Here is a 15,298-nt window from a genome sequence, read left to right on the forward strand (position 1 = left end):
GGGCATCTTGGGGCAGGCCAGGGACAGAAGAAGGGACTTTCTGGGGTGCCCTCTATGTTCTGATCACATGTCTTCATTGAGCTGTACTCACGATGTATGTGTTTCTCTATATGAATGCTATACTTCAATGAAAATTTTCTAAAAGACCAGAAGAAAAATGAATACTATCTTCAAAGTTCAGAGGAGAAATAGTCAGCAAAATTATTACTCAAGTAGAAAGACAAAATAAAGATGATTTCAATCACATGAAGATGGGGGGGAGTTTGCTATTCCCTGATCTTGCTGAAAGGGCCACTTAAAAATGTATTGTAGTAGGAAGAAAATAGACCCTAAAATAAAGGAATAGGATTGCAGAGAGCAAGGGGGAGGCAAGAAATGGATGAATAGGTGAGGCGATCTAAATAAACATCCTCTGAAAAACCAACAGTAAAGATGACTCATTTTTAACCAAGGAAGAATCACAACACCAGGGGAAAAATATCATGGATGATGAGAGGGATCTTTGGGAACAAAGTTTCTTGTATTATTTTGAGAGGAGGGAGATATATAAAATTTGACTTTAAGTACGCATGTTAAAAGTTTAATGACCACTTAGGACATAGATGTATAACTTTCAAACCAGTGTGTGTTGGGGGTCAGGGGGTAGAAATGAAGAAAATTCTGTCTATTGTACATAAGCCAATAAAGGAGGGGAAAAAGCTAGTAAAAGAGAGGGTATACGGAAACAACAAACAAGATTGTTGAAAGAAGTTCAAAGAAATCATGATTTAAACCATGAAATTTAAACAGACTAAATTGGTCAATTAAGGACAAGATACTCTCAAATTCTTAATAATCCAGTTATATGCTATTTGGAAGAGACATGCCTGAAATAGAATGACACAGAAAAGTTGAAAGCAAAGAGTGGCGAAAGATATACCAGTCAATACACACACTGGCCTAAAATTTTAAAAGACTAAGATCAGAAAAAAGAATTTAAGGGGGAAAGAAAACTCTTAGTAAGAGTTGAGAAGGGTCATTACTTTAAGAGAAAGAAAAGGACCAATTCTTCAATAAGATATAACAATCATGAGATTGAATGAACCAGAGAACATTGCCTCAAACCACATGAAGCAAAAAATTTAGCTAAATTACAAGGAGAAATTGATCAATTCTCCATAATGCTGGGAGATTTTTAATACTCCTATCTGAAGTCCGATAAGTCCAATTTGATGTGTGCACATTTTATCTCCACAACCTAATTGTATGGTTCTCGAGGTCAGAGTGGGTGTCTTCAGCCATGTTTCCTAGTATGAAAGATGTATTTCCTCTCCCCCCAAAAGTGTTCAAATACGTGTATGTGAATACCCCTGCAAATATAAATAGATGGAAGGCAACGTGCTTAGGCAATCTAAAGCACAGAAGGTATGTACTAATAATTGTTACTGATAATAGATATTTCTTGTAACAAGTAAAACTATTACAAGTAGAATAATTAATGAAGTCATAAAATAATGGATTGAAAATAAAATGATGTCACTATACTTCTTTTGAAGCATTTATGAGACACCAAGTTCGTTTCTAAAATTATTAAATTACTGTATAAACCAATTGAAAGATCACTTATATTCATCCTAAGAGGGGGAAAAAGTGCACCTCGAAAGATTAAAGAAACTATAAAGAGAATTTGCCATTAGTGGACACAGACAGTAGCGATGATGCTGCCCCCTAGTGGCAGAGACCAGCAACCCAAACATGACAGCGATGTTCGAAGTTACATCCTGTGGGGCATTTTCCTAACAAAAGTGTTAAGCTCTTAGAGTTGATTGTAGTAAGTGTTCAATCAATGTCTCTTCTTGTTATTGTCATCATTATGATATCATCATCATTTTTGTCATGCCCCGCCTATAGCCAAGTGCCTTTGTGACAGGTAGCACTCTTTGAGCTATCAGCTGTGGCCAGGGCTGCAAGGTCACACCACATAATGAGGGCAATTTATATTCAGGGAATAGTCTCTGGCCACTCTTCTCAAAAAGGGGCAGTGTAATCATCAGCACTTGGAGGCTTCCTGGCTTTCCTAGGACATCATGTAAAGGCAGTTCTTTGAAGATTAGTAATGTGAAGTTCTGGCCCAGAAAACACCTCTGAGGTCTCCAAACTGGAAGAGAATACCATTCTCATATGACCCACAAGTAAAAGAAAAAAGGAATATAGGTGTTAAACTTGATAGGTTCCACCCATGCATTACGTATGTCTCGGCAGTGAGCCAAAAGTGTACATATTCATGTTTGAAACAAAGTAAAGTTTCTATTTGCCAAGACATTCTCTTACAATGACCCCATAATCCATAGGGAACAGGCAGTAATTTCATTATTTCATACTTGGAGAAATGTGGGTCCAGAACAGATATTTGTTCAGAAGGTCTGGCACGTGATTTCTATCAGAATTTCATCTATCCCATGCCCCAGTGCAAGCTTTGAACCATCTACTTATTTTACCAAAAGGGAGTTTTAGGATCCTTGCATATCTTGTCCTACACATGAAATAACACTCTTTGCAATCTGATCATTTCCCCTAGGTTTGGTTCATGGCTGCAGAGTGGCTTTGAGACCAGTCAAGTGGAATGCTTACTATGTTACATCTCTTTTTCAAGGGTACAATCAACAGTGGGCCAAGGAGCTGGAGCTGGAAACAAACACCGAGGGAAGGTGGTCAAAGGCAATTTGAAGACCATCTGGAAGTCTAAAATGCAATGAGCAGAATATCCTGAGTAAATGTTGAATGTGTGGACTTCACGCAAAAGGAAATTTGGAAATGGTGATTCTAAACACAAATCCCATCTGTTGCCAGTCTACCTGTGTGGCTATTTTTGCATTTTAATATATTGCCAATAATTGAAACTATAAGGTGCTGCCAGTTCAACCCCCCAAAATGGTCCTAATAATAGAAATGTGCAAGGGCATACAGTATCTGAAATTCTCATACTCCACTCGTGAGCCTGTAAGATAGAACAATGAATTGGAAAACCATTATTGGCAGTTTCTTATATGTCTGCACCATGACTTAGGGAGCCCTTTCCTAGGTACTTAGCCCACAGAAACCATCCTTTTCATGGGTTGATGGCCACTTGGGTTGCTTCCATGTCTTGCCAATTGAGCTACACTAAACATTTCCCTGTGACATATGAATACCATGGAATACTTTTCAGCCATAAGAAAAGATGGAAACTTCACATATTTTGCATCTATCTGGATGGAATTGAAGCACATTCTTCTTACTTAGAATGGAAAAGTATCCACTGTACTCAATACTAATATGAAGCCAGTAGAAAAGGAACTACACATCTACATGAGAGAAAAGCAGAAGAATATTCAAGTTGGGGGGGGAAATGGGAGGAGGGAAGGGGGAAAGGAGGAAAAGGGAGTGGGCGCTCTCGTCTAATGTAAGGGTATACAGCACACTCCCTAAATGAAGGGCTCAGCTACAACTTGAACTTGACCTTAGAAATGCACACCATGTAACCTAATCATTTGTACCCTCATATGAATCTGAAATTTTGAAAAACGAAAAAAAAGACACTCATATACGAAGAGAATTTCTAATTTTGATGAAGTTGAATTTAAAAATGGTTCATACTTTTGATGTCTCACCTAGAAAATGTAGTTTCTTCCTAGGATTATGGATGTTTTCTGTACTTTGTTCAGACGCTTTTTAGGTTTAGCTTTTCCATCTAGGCGATGATCTACTCTGAGTTCATAGAAGAAACTAGCACATACATGCTCATAGCTTTATGCACAATGGCCCCAACCTGGGAACAACCAAATGTGGATCAGTGAGAGAAAGAATAAATACAATGTGGCATGTCCACATAGCCACAAAAGAAAAGAACAAGTGATACATGCAACATAAACGAATCTCAAAACCATGCTCTGTGAAAAAGGCAGACACAAAAGAGTCTACTTATGTTTCATTTATCTGAAGTTCAACAACAAGCAAACCTAATCCACGGTGATAGAAGTCAGAACGAAGGTTGCCAGGGCAGGAGATGGGGGAAATGCCAACTTGAATGAAGTACGAGGAAACCTAGAAAGATGGAAGTGCTCCATAACTTATTTGAATGATAGTTACATAGAAAGTCACTGCCCCAAACTCTTCCAACTGTAGACACTTAGGAACGGTTCATTTTATTGTATATATGTTACACCTCAATAAAAATTGGAATTAGTGATTCCAGTGCTGACATTTGCTCTGATAAATTTAATCCACCACCAAACACTTTCCAAGGTACAAGGCTACTATTCTAGAATGAAGTATCTTCAGCTTTTTGAGGCTTACCTTTGTGTGGAATTGTCCTAGAGAGAAACTAGAAGGCAGAGGGTAAAAACCAAGGCGGTATGGAGTTGTATATTTGAGGGAGCGACTCATTTCTCCAGGTTCTGCTATTTGAAAACTTACTAACAGCAGGTTCTCAGATCTATGCCACTTGCCTTCACTTGGAATAGCTGAGTGACAATGAACGGGATCCATTGTTCTTAGTAACTTAAGACTAAATCGTTTTATTTTCAAAACAGGGACATGGAGCAGAATCCCAGATTTCATTTCGAATTCAGAGTTCTTACTTCATCCATTATTCATCTACCCCACACGTTCTTGGTTTATGATTTTACTAAATTCCTTCATTTGAATTATGGCCTTGTGGTCAACAGCGGGCAATATATTATTCTTACATAATTTTTAAATACAAAGGCAAATGGCACGGAACAATTAGAATCAATGGCTTAGGAGTCTGGCACTCGGGTGTCACAGGCAAACGCCGTGCTCTTGACTTTAACCTATGGGTTCCACTCCACGTGGGTTGTATTTTTCATACATCAGGAGTTTTTATAAATTTACTATTCAATCCAGCAGCCCTACTTTGTTCGCAAAATATAAGCAAAACAAATATGTCAGGGTAATGATGCCAGGACTCTCCCTTATTGAAAAAAGCAGTTTATTAATACCTTATTGCTACAAGCTAGATCTTATTATCATCTTGGGTCATTTAGAATCTTATTAGGTATTCTGCTGGTGGATGAATAATCCTGTGATAAATTCTTTGCCATGTCCTTCACAGTTGTCATAGCAGGATCATAAACAGCATTTATAACAATCTAGCCTAGAGGAAGCAGCTGACAATGGTCTGCTTAGCATGCAGGAAATATTCAGATCGGCTGGGTCTGGTTCGACACAGCCCACAGGAGAGCTCCCACAGTTAAATGTAGCATGGGTTTCTCTGAAGATTCCCCTTCGAAAAAGGCATGAGGTCAGGGACGTGGGGACCACAAACTCTTTGGAAGCCACACGTAGTTTTTCTCCATCAGATCTGCCGGACAGCGGGAAAGGCCAAGGCACACGCCACTTTATTCCTGGCAGACTGTTCAGGGCTTTATTCCCCAACTCCAGACCAAGGTACAAATTATTTTACATGGACTGTTTTTTTCCCCCTCATTTTGACTTCACATATAAAATTGGAATGCGTCTGTATCACTGCTTTGTGTCTAATTAGCACATTTGATGAGGAAATGAATCCGAAGGTGAACAAGATCAGGGGTGTAATTCCCAGCACACGCCAGCTGCTTTTGCTCTATTACAAAACCATAGATTTTAGCCCTTACGAAAACCCGTGATAGATACAGATTCCTGCTCACCTAGAGAGAACTGGGGATCAGTGCCAATCCACCACCATTTCCAGAAAAACCCGCAGAAGAGGCAAATGAGGGAAGCCACCATTTCCCTGGCCTCATCTCCTGCGACATCCTGCCACTCGAGTTACAAATTGATCCACAACGAAATGCCCTACTGTCTTCTAAACAAGACGTGGCTTTTATAAAACCTGTTGTCTTTTTCCAGAATGCCCTTTTTTTTTTTCTCCTTTGCCACGTGTCCTAAGTTGGAGTCTCCCAGAAGCAGAAGCTGAACGAAGGCTTTGAAGGAGCATCATTTATTCAGGAAGTGGCTGTAGGGGAGTGAGGAGTGAGACCGGAAAGAGAAGGAAACCACAGTGTGTGTGTGACAAAGCAGGTTTTCTCAGTGGGCAGCTGAGGAAATGCCCTGGGGATCTCTGAGAGAGGGGACCAAGGCAGCTGGGGTACTTACCTACCTGCCCCCCCTTAGCCATTGGTGTGAGCTATTCCGACGGGGTGACTTGGCTCCCCCAACCCTTCCAGCCTGCCAGGAGGACAAAGGCCTCAGACAAGCAGACGCAGGGGACAGGGAGCACCTTTATGGGAGATGCCAGCTCCACACAGCAGGCTAAGTCCTCCTTAACCTTCAAGTCCTTGTTCCTGTGTTATTTTCACTGGGAGAGCTTCCTGGCTTCCCTACTCTGAGCTGGACAGTCCTTCACTAGATTGATTTCTTTCTATCTTTCTTTCTTTCTTTCTTTCTTTCTTTCTTTCTTTCTTTCCTTCTTTCTTTTCCAGAGATAGAGTCTCACTTTGTCACCCTCAGTAGAGTGCTGTGGTGCCACAGCTCACAGCAACCTCCAGCTCTTCAGCTTAGGCGATTCTCTTGTCTCAGCCTCCCGAGTAGCTGGGACTACAGGCGCCTTCCACAATGCCCAACTATTTTTTGGTTGTTGTTGTTGCAGTTTGGAATTTGGATGATGATGGTGTGTTGATATAGGAGCATCAGTTGTAATAAATGTATCACTGTTGATAGTGGGGAGACTACGTGTGTGGGTATAGAGGGGATAGAGGAAGCCGGGTGTTGTGGTGAGTGCCTGTATTCCCAGCTACTTGGGAGGCTGAGGCAAGAGCATTGCTTAAGCCCAAGAGTTTGAGGTTGCTGTGAGCTGTGATGCCATGGCACTCTACCAAGGGACAACATCGTGAGACTCTGTCTCAAAAAAAAAAAAGTTTAATTTTAAAAATGAACCCAGCCTTGTGAAGATATGGAGGAACAAGATTCCCCTGTTTCAAACAGAGGAAATAACAAGTGCAAAGTCTTAGCGATGGGAACAATCTTGGCATGTTCAATGTCAGAGAAGGTGGACTGTCATGAACAAGGAAGAGAATGTCAGAAGAGCTCAGAGAGGCTGGCAGAAGCCAGGTCATGTAGGGGTGTGGGGCTCTTACAAACTAACTTAATCTAATTTCTCAAAACCCACTAGATGGGAATTCCAGACTACATTAAAAAAGGTTTCCGTCAATTGCCTGGATATTTATCGTTGACTTCCGACCTTGTTTATCCTGACACCTGCACCCCGGTTGGACCCAACCGTAGGCCTGAGATGTTGATTAGAACGCTTTCCCAACTACACATTCACTCATGCAGCACAGGGAACACCAAAGATGCTGCCTCTGAAATAACCAGAGCTGTAGAAAGTAAGGCCCTTAGGAGGACTGGCTTCTTGCATCGCTCTATTACAATTCACTTTGGAAATCCTTTATCATCACAGCTTTGGTTTCCCCTTCAGCCAAGTAAAATGATAGGGACTTCAGAGTTACCTGGCAGCCCTGCAAGGCTATAAATCAAATTGTGCAAGGTGAAGATATACGTTATGTGGTTGATTATTTTATTTATGTTTTTAATAGGAACATTTTTAAACATTCATAGATGTGAAGAGAATACATAATGAAGCTGCATGTAGACGTTATTGATCTTCAAATGCATCAGCATCGTGTCTGATACGTATCAATGACCGCCATTTCTCACACACAGCAGAACTTGCACAACTAAATGTCCATGATCCCTTCAAGGTGGGCGTTCTGAGACTCTAGGTATGGAGTCATATGTATGGTGATGCAGCACATTTTGGGGCAGGCTGACTTGGGGACAACTTAGAATTGAGGCCAGAGGGTAAGACAGAACAAGGCAGATGGCAGTTCACAGGACAATCATTAGACATTAAATAAGAATACGTTTAAACACTGTTTTATCCACTATCGGGATAAATGTTTTCAAGTATTTATTCAGTAACCATGACCCATGAGGCCTAGGGATAGACGCTGTAAGGGGTTCAAAGATAGGAGAGTAGTCCTTTCCTCAAAGAACTCACAACCCTGGTATCACCTAACCCCAGGGAGAAGGGCCCCACATCACAAAGGCTCAAAGCTGCAGATGCTGGTGTGGATGTGTTTTGTTTTTTTTTAATTTCCCTCCCACTTTTTTTTTTTTTTGAGACAGAGTCTCACTATATTGCCCTTGGTAGAGTGCTGTGGCATCACAGCTCACAGCAACCTCAAACTCCTGGGCTTAAGTGATTCTCTTGCCTCAGCTTCCCAAGTAGCTGGGACTATAGGATCCCACCACAACGCTGGCTATTTTTTGTTGTTGTTGTTGTTGTTAATGTTTTTTAGATGGCCCAGGCCAGGTTCCAACCCACCAACCCTGGTGTATGTGGCCAACACCCTAACCATTGAACTGCAGGTGCTGAGCCGAGAAGGGAACACTTTTACACTGCTGGTGGGACTACAAAGTAATATGACCTTTTTGGAAGGAAGTATGGAGAATCCTCAAAGAAGTCAAATTAGACCTCCCTTTTGATCCTGCAATCCCATTACTGGGCATCTACTCAGAAGAAAAAAAGGCCTTTTACCATAAGGACACTTGCACTAGACTATTTATTACAGCTCAATTTACAATTGCAAAATGTGGAAACAACCTAAATACCCACCAACCCAGGAATGGGTTAATAAGCTGTGGTATATGTATACCATGGAATACTATTCAGTCACTAAAAAAGATGGCAACATTACATCTTTTGTATTAACCTAGATGGAGCTGAAACACATTCTTCTTAGTAAACCATCACAAGAATGGAGAAGCAAGAACCCAATGTACTCAATTCAGATACGAGGACAACTGACCATAGTACATGGTGGGGGTGGGGGAATGGGAGAGTGGAGAGAGGGAAGGAGCAGTGAGGGTATGGGGGTGATGGTGTGACTCACCTAGTGGGGGCAGGACACAATTATAAGAGGGACCTTACCTAACAAATCCAAGCAGTGTAACCTGGTCCTTTGTACCCTCAAAGATTCCCCTACAATTATTTAAAAAAAGAACTTACACCCCAAGAGGTTCAGAATCCCCAGGTCTGTGCCAGCTCTGACACCTGCCTTCCAGGATGCTTGATCATAAGCAGTCTCATCACCATACCTGGCTGTTCCACTTTGCCCTCCCAACTCTTTCCGAGACAGCTTTCGTTCCAGTCTCCTCTGTATCTTGCTGAATAACCCATTTAATTCTAGCAGGTTTTTCTTCTATAACATGAGGGACAGGGCGATCTGCTCTTCGTCTGTGCACAGAAAAGGTGGAGCTGCCTGCTGCACCTGACCAGGCCTTCCTGAACACCTGCCAGGGCCCTCCACAGTGTGCAGTCCTGCTCTGAGTAAGGGCTTTCTCCAAAAGTGGCACCCACTACACCGGGTGCTCCCACAACTCTGAGTGAGGGAGCATGCAACTCTCTCACTGATGGATTAACACCAGCCAATTAGAGCTTAAACTGTTCTAGCCAGAGATGGAGCCATCAACTTGCTGAATGCCAAGGCCTGTTAACTACCTAAACAACAGAATGAGGTCAGGTGTGTATTATCTTTGGGAATAACTATTAAAACCAGAGTATGGCAAATATAAAACACTCTGGGAATGTTAACAAGGATAAGCAAAAGATATGTCTAGATTTGAAAAAGTCAAAATCTTTTACATTCACACACAACCTCTTTTTAATGCATATGAAAGCAGATCCACTTACTAAGTAACACTGAGCTAAATATGCATCGTCTACCATAGTCTCCATTTTTTATTTTTGCCATTACCATTGACCAATGTTACTTACTATACTACAAGTATCAATATAACCTTGTTACACAATTTAGACACAATTCATAATTGATGTGTGCTTCTTTCTCAAATCTTACATCAATGTTGTAATTACTTCTCATTTTCACGCCTCTAAGACAATAAAACTGCTCAGTGCAGAAACGCAGTGATCACCACTCTCTTGGAGGACAATGGATAGGAAATATTTGCTGATTTTCTTTAAAATCAGACAGTCCATTTATGAAAAGATTAAAATCATCCACCCAAAACACTTCTTTTTCCCCCACTGTTAAACTAACAACTGCAAAGAAACGTGGAGAGATATTGGAACCTGATTTATTTAGCTCAGCACAAATGTTTTATAAACACCGCCATATACACAGACACCATTCTAGTCTGTCCCTAAAGCTATAACTGCATTGGCTCCGGAGATATTATTTAGCAAAGAGGCATTTTAACAGAAAGTCAGCAGGATAGAGAAAAAAAAAAAAAACTCTTCTCAGGTACGTGTATGTTATTAATCATAATTAAGGCAGATTTGACAGCTCCTTGGCAATAGAGACGATAAGTTCCTTTCTCTGACATCAAAATCCTAAAGGAATACTTGCTATTTCATTATCAACTTCCCCACTCTTTATACCTATAATGTCCACTTTGAGAATATGAGGTCTTAGAGAAACCTGAGCTCGGACACAGTTTGCCCACAGTTAACACTGGGCACACTAAAATATAAGCTGGCATCCTACCACGGTAAGGCACAGGGGCCCACACTGGGGTTAAAATGTGAGTTCCAGGAGCACATGTGGTGCGCTCCATAATGCGTTTCCACTGAAGGGTCATCCTTCAGAGTTGTTGGTTTTTGTCTGTGCGGGTGGTTCTGCACTTTTGATTTCCCATTAAATTGGAAAGGGAGCACTTGGTCCCCACTGTAGTGGCATCCTCCGATAAGATAGTGAGAAATGGGAGATGGATCCATTTTAAGAGACAGATTCATTTTCATAAAACCAAACAAGAGAATTGCTTCCATTTAATCACACCCAATCTTATTAATGTGCTTTGTAAAGTGACACCACTTTGGGAAGGTTCTTATGATGGCTATGTGGGACGGGAGGCATCACGGGGATATGGGTCTGATGCCTTTGCAGGTGATGGCAAGAAATTTATTCTGATCATCCACTGACCATAAACTTCAGCTGAGTTTCGCCAAGGTCCAGTGAGGACATTTGGCCTGTTACAGGGAAATCTCACTTTTTACTCTCTTCTTTCACCAAAAAAAAGGGGGGGAGCTTAAGGGACCCTTCCCTACTTGGGCACCTACTTAATGGTATAGGTTGAGATTTGGATGGTTCCCAAACACAGTATGTTTTCTTTTTGTGCCTGTCTTTATGTCTGTCTTGAAACATTTGTGTTTGCCAGGACTTACTCCCGGGAAGGAAGCCTTCACTTCTCCCTGATCTGTAAGCCTTCCCTGACTGGGAGAAGTATCAGAAGAGGTTTGGCTAATTTGTTAGAAAGCTATTTTATTGAAAAGAAATAAGGAGGGTCCTTTCCGCTCACTGCCTGGGAAAAAAGAGAAGCACCTTCAAGGGAAGTTTTCTCATTAGCTTTTAACTCCAGATGATGTTTAAAAACAAAGCAAAAAAAAAAGTAGCAAGAGCAGCCGGAACCAAAAGCAAAGCAAACACGAGCGAGCGCTAGCAGGTGAATATATACCACGAACATATTCTTCATCCTCAGTGTAACCAAAATCCAGATTTAAAGTCCAGGAACGAGCAGGATGGGAGGGGGAAGGACTGCTGTCTCAGGGGCATGAACCCAGCACCTCAACGCTTTACGGTAAGAGAAACAATTGCCTGCCCTAGCAAAAGTTTCTGGGGGTCTCCACTAGCGAAACCAGCTAGAGCAGCCAGCACCTGGTCAGTGCAGGCTGGGAAGACACATGGTGTTCTTTCCATTATGTAAGTGAATTGAAGGGAAAACAAAATTTAATCTTAATTACATAATTTTAGCTTACTTTGGCCCATAGCGATCTTGGAGAAATCTGTGATATTCTGGGGTTCAGAGGGACCTCAAGGGCACACAAACAAGTCAACTTTCTTCTTTGTGACAGGACTTCCCTCCCCCATCAGTTATTTATTAAAGAATGGTTTCTGCCTCTGCTTACCTAACATCATGACTATAACATGCCTTTAAATATGGTCTTCAAGATGTTAAAATTGCCACCTCTGCTGATTTGGGGTTTTATTGTCTATTCTCGGCTGTATCTCATCTTAGTGAGATCCCTTGGGAGTTAGCAATTAGCATGGATACAGCAGTTTGATAATAAAAGTAATTAATGGCATCAAAACACAGTCTTGCCTGTTTCTGAGGACTTGTTACACACATCCAGGTCTTCTTTTTTTTTTTTTTAATGAGTGCTTTATTCCTGTTACAATAAATGCTGTTTAGATAGAAAAGGCTTTAGTTTCATATACTGACAGGCTTGAAGGGACCCCGGAAAGCTGACTCAAGATGCCGATTGGCAGTGAGTCTTAAACCACTAAGAATTAATAATTCTAAATACAAAGGAAACACCCAACAGCTCTTTACAACTGCACATACGATACACAGAACATGCACTTAGGGTCTTCCTTAAAGAAGAATTGTAAAATCATAAAACAGGGATTCTGTCAACTGTCAAGGGGAAATTTAAGAAAAATTATAGCTATTTATTTTTTCTTTCAGAGCTCACATTTAAATATTGCTGAGGAAAGGGGAAAAGGATGGTTTACTTTATTGTAAGTGTTCAGTTCACCAGGAATCCAAGGGAAAAAAATTCTAAAGTTTCTCATAGTAAGAGAGAAACATAAGCAGCTTCAGTGTAAACAGATAATTGACATTCTTTTTTTTTTATTATTTTAATTTTTTTTAATGTGGGTCGTCCAGTAGAGACCGGAAAACCTGCTAGACCAATTCTAAAAGAGCAATAACACTGAGAATTGAAATTCTTATCTGAGAACCTGCTGTCCCTTTAAGAAGCCACCATGGATCTGGTCATTGATGAAGTGGATTCTATTTTCCTATAGAAGAGGAAGGTTAGGAGAGGAAAACATGTTTCCAAATAGTCATGCCTCTTTCTCCCTGGGAGAACTTCCTTTTTAAATGGATTTTCTTTTCCAAATGCCCCCAGTTTCAGACTGAAGCTGAGCCCACATGAGTCCTTTCAGTCGTCCACGTCCGTAACTCATTTCCATTCCTTAAAAAATTGATGATGTTTGCTTTAATGCCCAAATCTCCCCGAGCACCAGGGACCCTAGCTTCAGGCCACCCGATATCATTATTTATAAAGCTAACACTTGAACCTTTAGTGAGACAAAGTGAGAAGACGGAGATGGCCGGCAGCTGCAAAAGGGAGCAGCTCTGTGGAAGCTCTTCTGGAAGCTTCCATGCCTGGCATTTCTAAGCGTCACTAAATATTGAGACACGCATCAATATCTAATGTCATTTGTGATTTCCAAGACAAAATGGAGTAACTGCAAGGTGCCCTGTCAAGAGTTAAAAGTATGAAAACACGCTAACCTGAAATAATACTTATGTTTAAAGTGCATTTTATTTTAATCAAATTTGCAATCTGTCTGTGCTCAAGAAACAAATAAGAATAATTTCTGGAACTTAAAACATCTAAGAGAGAGTGACGTTGAACGACAAAGGAACCTGGATGCCCTTTCTCCAGTCTCAGAGAGGGGAAGGTGACGGCCAAGTCCCTTCCCGATCTCTTACAGATAACTAGGCAAATAAATGTGCAGTTTCTAGCTCACCCACATTACTTTCTACCAATTATATTACATTACATTTTTGTCTACGTCAAAGATGATACATGCAAGAAACAGGACATTTGCAGGCGAATTCCTATTCCTGTCTCCCTTATAGCTGCAGTCATCCATTATTGAGTTTCCTTCTAAGAAATCTCACAGGTTATTTTTTATTGTGAAATATTTAATGGGAACAAAGATAGAAAATGTGTAACAATCATGCACATAACCCACATGCATTCTGGTCACAGCTTAACATTTTGCCGTATTTGCTTTAGATCTTTTTCTTAAGGAAATAAAATACGACACATGCAGTTGAAGCCCCTCATGTATCCCAAATGAATTCAATGCCCTTTCCCCTCCTCCCAACTTCGAAATCGAAAATCAGCCCTGGACGGGGCAGCTGTATTGCATCATTCACGTTGGCCCCTGGGGTTGCCTGGGCAGCAGCCCGGATGCTGGGTTTGCGTCTTTTTTAGTTTCCCTCATTTTCTTCCCATCACAGGTTCACTTCCATTAGAACAGAGAAACAATTAAATATTAAAAATACCTAAATCTTCCTAAAGTGAGGTTATACTCTCAACACAGAGGCCAAGGTGTGATAAAACCAGAAGTGAGCATGTGGAGGGGGCCGCCTCTCTCTCCAGTTTCTTCCTGCAGTTGTTGAGCCCAAGCTCTCTGCCATCAGCAGCTTGACAGCGGACCTGTTTCTTAGAAGGTATAAGGCAGAATAGTGGTTTGCCCCCTACCCTGTACAACACATTAGAGAACCTTTGGCATTTCAACCCAAAGTAAGTTTTAAGCATCAGACATAGGAAGATAAGGAAAATATGGACAAGAGGACTCACAGCATCTCACATAGTTGCTATTTTTAGCATGTTCCCATCACCTCTTTTGTTCCCCTATTCATTCTCCATCCTGCAGCCAGTGTGATCTTAAAATAATCATACCATGCTCAACTTTAACAGGTGCCTTCCAGGACGGCAAGGACAATCCAAGCCCCTTACCACCTCCCACACACAGCTTGTCCAACAAAGCCCTGACCCCTTCCCCCTTGCTCTCTACATTAGCCACAATGACCTTTCAATTCCTTAAATTCCTTCAATTCCTGGCTCTTTCCCACCCAGGGTCTTTGTAAGTTTCCTTGCCTGAAATTCTCTTTTCCCTTCTCTGTGGTTGGCTGACTCTAAGTCATCTTTCTCGTCTCAACTTAAACCTTCCTTTCACAGAAAGGATTTTCCTGTCTTCTTCCCACATCAAAATCCCGTTTCCGTAGTAGAATCATATATTTTTTGTTCTTATTATAATTTCCAAATGGACATTTATTCATATGCTTATTTCCTGCCTGTTCCTCTTGTTAGACTGTAAACTTCATGAGGACAGGCACCATGATTTTTTTTTCTTACTTCTCAGCTTACCAGCCTAGTGCCTCTTATCTAATCCATGATTATTTCTTGAATTAATGATTGAAGATTCCCTGTTACAGACCTCAGGATTTAAAGGTGACTTTCCCAAACTTGCATAATTGCCTTCACTTTTCTTCTCTACTGACTTAATTATATCTCCACTCCACTCTCTCCTCCACTTCCTTCTCCCCCTACACACACACACACATTTGCATCTTTTCTCCATTTAGAAAAATAAACTCAGGGTTGGTAACAAGAAGTATGTTTTATGATGACATGCTGTGTATAAGCCTTCTATTTCTACGTGGTATTGCAACACAA

The 15,298-nt window shown here is 41.0% G+C and overlaps 1 non-coding gene across 1 annotated transcript; it reads right to left on the bottom strand.

Annotated features, from left to right (window-relative positions):
• Positions 1-12,692: 12,692 nt before the first annotated feature.
• LOC111723436 lies at positions 12,693-12,754 on the bottom strand. The gene has a single exon (XR_002771969.1). It is a non-coding gene; the product is annotated as a U7 small nuclear RNA (small nuclear RNA).
• Between the last annotated feature and the right edge of the window lie 2,544 nt (positions 12,755-15,298).

Source organism: Otolemur garnettii, unplaced genomic scaffold (genome assembly GCF_000181295.1).
Source record: "Otolemur garnettii isolate 467f Iridium unplaced genomic scaffold, OtoGar3 scaffold00011, whole genome shotgun sequence".
Classification (NCBI taxonomy): domain Eukaryota; kingdom Metazoa; phylum Chordata; class Mammalia; order Primates; family Galagidae; genus Otolemur; species Otolemur garnettii.